At 35.8% G+C, this 10,407-nt stretch overlaps 1 long non-coding RNA gene across 1 annotated transcript; it reads right to left on the reverse strand.

The window, feature by feature from the left end:
* Positions 1 to 489: 489 nt before the first annotated feature.
* On the reverse strand, positions 490 to 2,792 carry LOC104234603 (uncharacterized). Its single transcript, XR_712993.2, has 2 exons — positions 2,299 to 2,792; positions 490 to 953 (listed from the first exon to the last, which is right to left on the reverse strand). It is a non-coding gene; the product is annotated as an uncharacterized lncRNA (long non-coding RNA).
* Between the last annotated feature and the right edge of the window lie 7,615 nt (positions 2,793 to 10,407).

Genomic DNA, 10,407 nt, shown 5'->3' on the forward strand with positions numbered 1-10,407 from the left:
TTTTCTTAAACTCCGTATCGAGTCAAACTAACTCATCTAAATTAAAACGACGGTAGTATTTGGTTATGCATTAGGCTAAATTTTTGAAAATGAGTTTCAAAATTTGAAGATTAGTTTCAAGTTTGAAAAATTGATTGTACCACTTTTTTATAAATAATATTTTCTCTCGCAAAACTGCAATATTTTTTCGAGTAAAATGCATATATCCAAACATAATTATAAATTCCAACTCCCTTCTAATTGTAATGATAAAGTGACAAATGTTGTTTCTTCTCCCACATATATTTTACTACTTTCTACTAAAAGTGACCCTTTTGGTAAACAATATTTTGCCTTTTATCTTTAAATGGTTGAATCAATGACATTTCATGCTCTATCCTTTCTAATGCCAAACTTGTTGCTTACTAGCTACTCGAGTAAATTTTACATCTTAAATCTGGAGCAATCAACTCAAATATGAAAGGTGCTCTGAACCAAATGGGAACCATCTAAACACTAAGATTTTGCTGTACTAGGAATTTATATGATTACTTACAAAATGACTAGTGGTGTTACATTACGAAAAATCAAAAGGACACAATGGGAAAAGGTTACTGATATATGTTGTGGAAGATACAGAATTCTATTTTTCTGCAACATGTTATTTTTCTCATTATTGTACGTACAATCAGCTAATTCTACATATTATGTTGACATCCATTGTCTTCGATCCTCAACAAAACTACACTTCATCATAGTATACGAGGTAGTTGATTTGTACTTTAAATCTCTCCAGAATTCCAACCAAGTGGGACTAGGTAAAAAGCTAAAGCAGGGATTTGGTTTAGTGCACGGAATCTACAGGATTACTGAAGACGGTCAGGCATGGAAGGCATGGAATCACAGAATCCTCCCTTTCCTGAAATTGTTAACTGAACTTTCCAGCAGCAAACATGATTACATGGTTATCAGATCTACAAGTATACCACACTCAATGTTCAAACATGGATCATCATTTAAAGAACAAATCAGATTCCAATAGATGCTATGTCGACTCTAAAGTGATTTAAACATCATGAACTTCCTTAAGCTTAAGACATAGACAAATCAGTCATCAACATAGAAAAAAGGAAAAGAATTTGTAAGCAAAATTCAGACAACAGGAACATCAATTCAAATTTTCATTTATACATTTCCAAGAGACACCATAGATGAGATTTCAACATACCTAAAGCAGGAATCAAAAAGCTGAGACCAAATAAAGGTTAGAAAACTAGAAAGAAATCTTAACAAAACCAGGCAGCAGAAACAGCTCCAAATGCCAGTTAAAATCAGTTTAGAACCCAGAGAAGTCAGCTTCAGTTTTTGAATTACTTTGCTTACAAAATCAATCCCAAATCCTGTTATTTTTCTTCTTTTCAAACTTTTTTTTTTTTTTTTATGTTTTCTGAAACTTAAAAGGAAGCTAGAATTCAGAAAATTTGCTCTACTGAAGATTGAAAGAATTCTGAGAGTCCCGAGTGAAAAAAGTGAGTCCAATATGAGAGTGTATGTGTACTTTAATGCAGAAAAATAAGAGCTATTTTGGGAATATGCCAGCCTTCCCTAAAATTTAGGGAAAAGGCATCTTTACAATAGACCATCCAATATTCCTCCTATTCTTTCCCAGCCCCTTTTACCCCTCTGTATTTACCCAAAATTGACCTAAATTTCCCTGTTTTTACTGCACCCTAGACCTTCTAGACACTTTCTAGCAGTTATATGAAGATTCTTTCAATTTCAAAACTCTTAATTACCCTTTAGGGCTCTACTATTTTCCTTTCAAACCATAACAGAAATCTGGGCCTTAAGACTCAATAGGCCTACCTGTCAAACAAGGCAGGCCCCCAATCCATTTTCAAGACAGGCCATAACCAATATGATTCTGCTAATTAAAACAACCGAATTCAAACAAAGCTATAGAAATTCAAAGATAACCTAAATTAACAAAGAAACGATTAAGATTAAAACCAATTATCTTAAACATCTAAAATCTACCAATCCGTCTCCTAAGAAAAAGGTTAAACCAAAATAGAGATAGCAATTCAGAGTAAGAAACAATAACTCAACCCTAACTTAGGTCATAAAAATCTGAGAAATTGATAAATTCTAAGGCATGCAACGATAATTAATCTAGTTAAGTAAATGTGACCAATCTCATATGAAACCGACTTGAACAAACAGGCATGGATAAACTCTCATGCCACTAAATTAACAATAAGACCTTACATACCACAGAAGGAATTAACAGGTCTAAACATGAAGAAAGAAGAGGATCACCTTTGAAAACAACAAGACCAGGAAATCGCCGGTCGATAGTCGATATCGCAACATGAGCATTGACTCGCACGTATCGGCAGAACTAATGCTACATGTAGCGATATTGATTACCATATTGGGGCGGAGAAACAAGGCAGCGGAGGATTCAAGGCTTTTGATCAAAGATTAGATTATTTTTCCTTTAGGTCTAAGATCTGAAATTCGTGAAGATTGGTCGACTTTCTGTTGAAATTAATGGGAGATTAGGAATTAGGAGGAGTTAGAGAGTGTAAGGTGTGAGTTTGGGGTTATTTGGCCGGTGGCCACCGTGGGCGATTTCCGGCGACGCCAGTGGTGGTGGAACAAAGAAAGGGAGGAGAGAGGTCTGAGAGGTTACTGGGGTTGGGGCATTAGTTACGGACTGTTGGATTGGGAGATATGGAAGGATGAGATCAAACGTGACCAAAACGAGGTCGTTTTGGTTATTTGGTAGGGTGGACTGGCTTTTAAACGGGTTTGGGGCTGGATTAGAGTGAGATACCGAGGGGAATTTGGCAAATGAAATTATTTGTAAAAATTGCACGGGACACCCTATTTGGTCGCCCCCATTTAATCTATACTCATTTTTTTTAAAACTTTTAATTTGTACTCACTTTTTAAATAACTTCAGTCTCCTTTTTTCTTCTTCTTCTTGTCACACCTCCTTTTTCCGCACCCCGCGAAGGGCGTAGGGAGTTTTTTCCAATTAAAGGACAATCGAAACGGGATTTATTTATTTATTTCAGAGTCGCCACTTGGGAGATTTAGGGTGTCCCAAGTCACCAACTTTAATCCCGAATCGAGGAAAAGAATGACTCCATATTACAGTCTGCGTACCAGAAATCCGGATAAGGAATTCTGTTAACCCGGGAGAAGGTGTTAGGCATTCCCGAGTTCCGTGGTTCTAGCACGGTTGCTCAACTGTTATATTCGGCTTGATTATCTGATTTTATACAAATATGAACTTATGTGCCAATTTTAACTTTTTACCACTTTATTATTATAAAAAAAAAATTATGAACATCGTTTAAAACATGTCTTTGGATTACGTCACATGAAATGCACCCGCAATCCGGAACATATTTTATTCAATGTTTTAGGATTTAGATTTGGGTCGCATGAAATGCGCATCCGAGTTTAAGAAGGTAAAATTAATTAAATCGCGCCTAAAGAGTCTAGCGCGTCATTATCTTTGGGGAAGGAAGTGAAATTCACTAAACAATCCATCCCAAATTCTAAGTAATTTTTTTTAAAAAAAAAATTAAATAAATAAATGAGATTGGAGAATCCTGTAAATTTTTGTATTATTTACATCTATTTATTTTTAGCGAAATCCTTCCTTATTTTAAGAATATCCTTTAATGACTACCTTTTTATTATTACTAAGTTTATCTATAAATATAAAATCAATATCTACATTCTTGAAAATAACATATTAAATAGAAGAGAAAAACAAATATTAACAGAAAGTAATAAAAATTATAATCATAAATACAACATGGAATAGTCAAAAAATAAAATAAAAAAATAAAAAAAAACTAATTATCCCATAGTTGGATTAAAATTCAAATTGTTAGTAAGACTTAAGCTTATTGAAGCTAATTATTTACAAATACTGAAAATTGAAAGAAAAAAAAACTTGATTACTAAACCATATTTCTAAAAAATTAAACAATTTAACCTTAACTAACTTTGTTTTAATTCACATCATGTCCTAATACTTGATTCGCAAACTAATTCATGTTTTAACTGAAATTAACTACATGATTCCGATTAACTTATCGTTGACGAAAAACCTTATGAATAAGGAACTTAGTCAATTTTTGCCAAACTGATTCAATAACGCTATTTTTTACGTTATCTCTTCTATTTTTTATTATTAAACAGTTTTAATTAATAATCGGGCTTAAATATATTTCCTAATAATCTGGTTAAGGCATTATTTAATATGTCGCTATAATATGCCTAATTATGCCAAATGACAGTGATTTACAGAATAATAATACATGAATAACCTAAATACAATACAAAAAAAAATTAAACTAAATTAAAAATTTAACACTCCATTCTTCATTTCAGCTTACAAAATGCCAAAATTACAGTTGTGTACCTGATATTGTCAATATAAGAAGAAGAAAGTCAGCAACGTAATACGTAACACAGCAACAACAACAATAACCAGCAATAACCAGTCAACGAAAATCCCAGTGACAGATTTGAAAAATTCAAAATAAAATCCAGGAATGCCGAAAATAACGGACAGAAACCAAGGGAAATTTCCAGATTTTTGAAAGGCTAGTTAATCTTCAACCCTTAATTTCTACACCTGTATACCAGAATATTTATCAGGTGTGTACTACTTTCTCTTCTAATTTTCAATTTTTTTTTTCTTTGTATGTTTTTCTTTTCTTGAGAGTTTCAATATTTTTTCGGAATAAATGTTCAGCTCTTTTTTTTTTCAAATCTCTCTTTTTTCTCTGTCTGTGTCCCCTCTATCTGATTTCAAGACTTCTCTTTTATAACCCATCCCATAAACCTTTCAATTAATTAAAATCCATACTTTTCTCTACCCAACCCATTATCTTTCCACTCATCCCCATTACATTAAATAAACATATCACACCACCCCATTTCATTTTGTCCCCCATGCTTCATTTAAAATAATGCAAGATTCCCCTTTAAATTAAATCTTGTCCCCCCTTTATATTAAATAATCATATCACAACCCACCCCATTTCATTTTGTCCCCCATGCTTCAAATAAACAATTACAAAATGTACAATTCCTAAACTACCCCTTCCGACCTTACTGAAATTACCAAACTACCCCTGAACGTATTACAAATTTACCAAACTACCCATCAGCTATAACACATCAATTAATCAAACTTAACCAAAATATAGACAATATGATCAATTTCTAACAATGTTCAAACAACAATATGAACACGGATGAACATCATAACAACAATATCACATGAACATGATTTTAACAACATTTCAACAACAAATCACATGAACACAAATTGAACAACCAAGAACAACTAAAATTTGATTGAACAATATTTTTGGCAACAACAAACCTATTTTTCGGATTTAAACAACAACAACAATCAAACAAGTATATTTAGATTCCTAAATTCAATAATATTGAACTTAAAATCAACTCTAACAACATTACAACAAACAATTCTTATATTAAACTTTAAACAAGATTATGAGAACAATTCAAGAAATAATCATAAATGGTAAACAAGAAATCAAACTATACAAAATTCGGATTCAAGATCATCATACTAACAATTTCTAACAATACATAAACACATGAAACAAATTGAAGAAATAGTTAATTAAATTTCAATTTGAATCTAACAAACAACAAACTAACAAATATTCACTTAAACAATAATACAAACATGAAATGAATATGAAAACAACTAATTAAACTTCTATTTTGAAATCTGAAAATTAATTTAACAAACAACATGAACACACTAGAAAATTATTTCAACGACGAACAACGAACAAAACAAGGATTAAATCATTTAACGATTTGGATCCGGAAAATATCAAACAAAATATGGACAAAAATAAAACTCAAAAACAACTAACCGGAGATGAATCAACGACGCATTTTGATTGTAAGCAAATCTGTCCGAGCCTCGACCAAAGCTCGAACAAATGACGACGAAGACGACCACGAACGGACGACCAAAGAAGGTGGTCGTTTGGCATCGTTTAAAAATGAAACAATGGCAGTCCGTCACAAGCAAAAGGCAGCAGCAGGCTGATCAACGCAGCTGGAAGGAAGCAGCAGCGATATGGCTGAAGAAGAAGCAACGTGAAGCAGCAGCACGAAGAGAAAAGACGCAGCAACAGCTGCTCGGCAACGCCGTAATGCCGCAGCAAACGCAGCCATGGGTGGTCGGAGAAGATGGAGTTCGTTGGAGCTTCTGGTCGTCGACTTTAGAGCTGGATGTCAATGAAAACTGGTGGTCGTCCGGCTGTGTTGACGACAAGGAATGCAGCAGCAGTGGTGGAGCGACGTTTGGTCGGGGAATATAAAGCAAAAGCAATGTCCGCCATGGACGAGCTTGATGAAGAAGATGAGACAGCATCCATGGCTGCTCGGAGGCGACGACGAGGTGTGTATGTGTGTGCGTGGTGAAGGCATGAGAGAGGGGCAGCCATGGTTGGAAGGTTTGAAGCTTTGGGGAAGATGAAGAGAAAGGGGGGGGCGGATTGGTTAGTATAGTTTTAGGGTTTTCTCCTTCTTTTTTTTGTTTTGTTTTTGTTTTGTAAAATGTAAGATAATAGGATGTTGGGTTATGGACTGGGTCGACCCAGTTCGAAATGGACTGGGTCGTTTGGGAAGATTGGGTATTTTTTGGGCCTATGGCTTGAAATCGAAGAAGATGCCCAATTCCGACTTTCTTTACATTTTCGCTCTTTTTTTCTTCTTTTATTTTTCTAAAACTAAATTATAAAAATACTTAAACTATTATTAAGAACTAAATTAAGTTATAAAAGCGCAAATTAACTCCCAATAACAATTAACGCACAATTAAGTATTAATTAAGCATAAAATCGTATATTTGGACATTAAATGCTAGAAATGCAAACGATGCCTATTTTGTAATTTTTAATTTTTGTAAAACAAATTTAATTACTAACAATTGTAGAATTAAATCCTACATGCAAAATGCGACATATTTTTGTATTTTTTATTAATTTAACAAATAAACACGCACAGACAAATGCCAATAATTATTCAAAATATAACAAAATATCACAAAATTGCACACCAAAGAAAAATCATTTTATTTTTGAATTTTTTGGGAGTAATTCTCATATAGGGCAAAAATCACGTGCTTACAGCTGCCCCTCTTTGCCCGAAGACACGAAGGGTTTTCGTGCAAAGATAAAGCGAGCGATTTTTTGCCCATCCGAGTACTCCGTTGAAGCATTTTTTGAAAAAGATTTGACCGAACCTTTGCTTCAAAGGTTTCCTACATATCCTGGGCTAAACAGGAATCAGGTCAATGTAGTTCGGGAAGTCTTGGTAGCTGGGACTACCATGGGACTGCAATGTTACTGCTGTTGCATGCTACTTTTACTGTTTGCTGACCTCCTTATTACACCATGCTTAAAAAAAATAAGAAGCTAGACTAAGCTAGAAATTACAGAATCTTATCTGTTTTCCCCCTTGCTCCGGTTGCCTTGCTTTTTGTCGGTTTGTGTTTCCTCTAGTGCCTTTTTACCAAGACTTCTGGCCCTTGGCTTTTTTTTTGAATACCAGTTTTCATCATTTTGTTCGGTCCGCTGGGGACATGGCTTTCTTCATTAAGCTTTTTGGCGGTTCCTCTGGTGGGTACGGCTCTCTTCATCAGACTTGTTATGCTGGGCATGATTTAATGTTCACCAGCTGCTTCTTTCAAAACGCGTTTTTTCTTCCTTTTGAGTTATGCGCCTGAATTTGTGCTGGGGCCTCTTGTGACCTTCTGTTTCTCGGTGCTGGGATTTTATTGTTTCCTGCTGGGGATTCTTGTTGTAACCTTCTGTTTTATTGTCCTCTGACTTGATCTTGAAATGTATGCCTCTGTTCTATGGGCGGGCTCCCAACTTCAATACTTGAAATTAAAGACTGAATGTATTCCTCTGTTATATGGGCGGGCTCCCAACTTCAACACTTGAAAATTAAAAACTGAAATGTATGCCTCTGTTATATGGGCAGGCTCCCAACTTCAACACTTGAAAATTAAAACTGAAATGTATGCCTCTGTTATCTGGGCGGGCTCCCAACTTCAATGCTTGAAATATAAAGACTGAAATGTATGCCTCTGTTCTATCTGGGCGGGCTCCCAACTTCAATGCTTGAAATGAAAAGACTGAAATGTATTCTTCTGTTATCTGGGTGGGCTCCCAACTTCAATGCTTGAAATGAAAAGACTGAAATGTATTCCTCTATTATCTGGGTGGGCTCCCAACTTCAATGCTTGAAATGAAAAGACTGAAATGTATGCCTCTGTTATCTGGGCGGGCTCCCAACTTCAATGCTTGAAAAGTATGTCTCTGTTCTCCAGGCGGACTCCTGACTTTTAAAATTTAAGCTGTATGTCTCCGTTCTTCAGGCGGACTCCTGATGTCAAACTTGAAAAATACGTCTTTGTTCTCCAGGTGGACTCCTAACAACTTGCATTTATCCTGATTAGTGCTTGTTTTTCCCTCCTGGAGAATTCCTCTTCAACAACTAACTTTTCTTCCCCTGCTCAAACAAAGAAAATTTTGTCAGTTTAAAACGGTGGTTAGTTGATGACATTCTTGCTGAAAAATCCTTCCACTGCCTTGCTTTGTGTTGACTAATTTCCACGCACTGACCGTAAACCGCTTGACTTTCTGACCAACTTTTAAATTTCCCAACCTCTGGCAACCTAAATGTTTTACACCTCTACTGTTATTTCACTTTTCTGACCTTTTTGTTTGAGCCTTCGCCTTTCCCACGACATTTCCCAATCATTTCACCGATGAAACTTCTGTTAATTCCCTGTATTCCACTTGACATCAAGTTGTTTTTGACATGCTCTGACCACGTTGTGCTTTACAATTCTAGAAGCTGGTAGTGAACTTTGAAGTCCTTTCTGCTTGCATTGAACAAAACTGGCACTGAAACATCTCAGCTAGATAAAACCCTCAAAAGAAAATGAAATGCCATGATTTTTGAGTTAAGGATAAGAAGAATCCAAAACCAGATGACTGTTTGAAAAGAGAAGGAAAAGAAACTTATCTGAACGAGACAACTAGTACCAATGGTCAAGACATGCATTTTGGATTAATCAGCCCAATCTATCCAACCAAACAACTCTCAATTGTCGTACCTCATTGCCCAGAACTTCCATCACTTGTTTGATTTATCCAGACCTTAACCTTGTTTCCCTGCGGTACCGCGAAACGGTTTCTATCAACAGACCTTTCTCAGTTTTCCATTTCTTATCTCACCTTCGCCTTGAGGTGCCCGTAAAGGTTTTCACCAACACGACTCTCTCATTTATTTTTCTCTCAGCTCCCGTCGCCTTACGGTGCCCGTGAGGGTTTTCACCCATAAGACTCTCTCATTTATTTTTGTTCTTCTTGCTCGAACCAGAGTGTTGCCCCTGTCGTGGGTTATTCCTACTTGTTCATCTTGGCATTTCTCAAAACTGATCATAAGGTCTTTCTTTGGACCGTAATGTAGGCTTTTGGATTGAGTTAGAAAGAAAGGTATAAAAGGCTCAAAACAATTCCAATGGGTTCAAATTACAACTTTCGGAATCCAACTTTCATAACAATCACCATTTCTGCCCCAGTTTCTTGCTTGGGGATTTTTGGATTTCTATTTGGTATGACTGAACCTCGGATTAAGGCTGCCTACGTACCCTTTCGGGATCAAGTCAAACGTAGTTCAATTGGCGAGACTACGTTGTTATGTTTCTCTTCTTTCCTTTTTTTCACTTTTCTTTCTTTTCTTTTTCTTCTTTTTTTTTTTTTGTTCGGCACTTGTGTTCTCTGATAATGCTGCTGATTCCGAAAGAGGTGTATGAAAAATAAGTAAGGCTCGAAGGGGATAACAAGGAATATGAGTGTTTGGATAGCAGAACAAAATGCCTTCATCATTTCAATCTTTAAGACATGCCAAATACGAACAGATACATTTAGAAAAATAAAGAAATCATACATAATATCTCTTGACCGCATCGGAATTGATGGTCATTTCTACACATTTTCCTTCCGCATCTGTCAAATACAATGCTCCATTAGACAACACTCTGGTTACTACAAATGGTCCTTGCCAGTTTGGGGCAAATTTTCCTTTTGCCTCAGACCAATGAGGCAAGATCCGCCTCAGTACTAATTGCCCTACTTCAAATTTCCTTGGACGTACTTTTTTGTTGTATGCTCTTGCCATTCTTCGTTGGTACAGTTGGCCATGACACACTGATGCCAATCTTTTCTCATCGATCAAACTCAACTGCTCAAGACGGCTTTTCACCCATTCATCATCATCGATCTCAGCCTCTGCAATGATTCGCAGAGATGGGATTTCCACTTCTGCGGG

The sequence above is a fragment of the Nicotiana sylvestris genome, chromosome 5, assembly GCF_000393655.2.
Source record: "Nicotiana sylvestris chromosome 5, ASM39365v2, whole genome shotgun sequence".
Classification (NCBI taxonomy): Eukaryota; Viridiplantae; Streptophyta; class Magnoliopsida; order Solanales; family Solanaceae; genus Nicotiana; species Nicotiana sylvestris.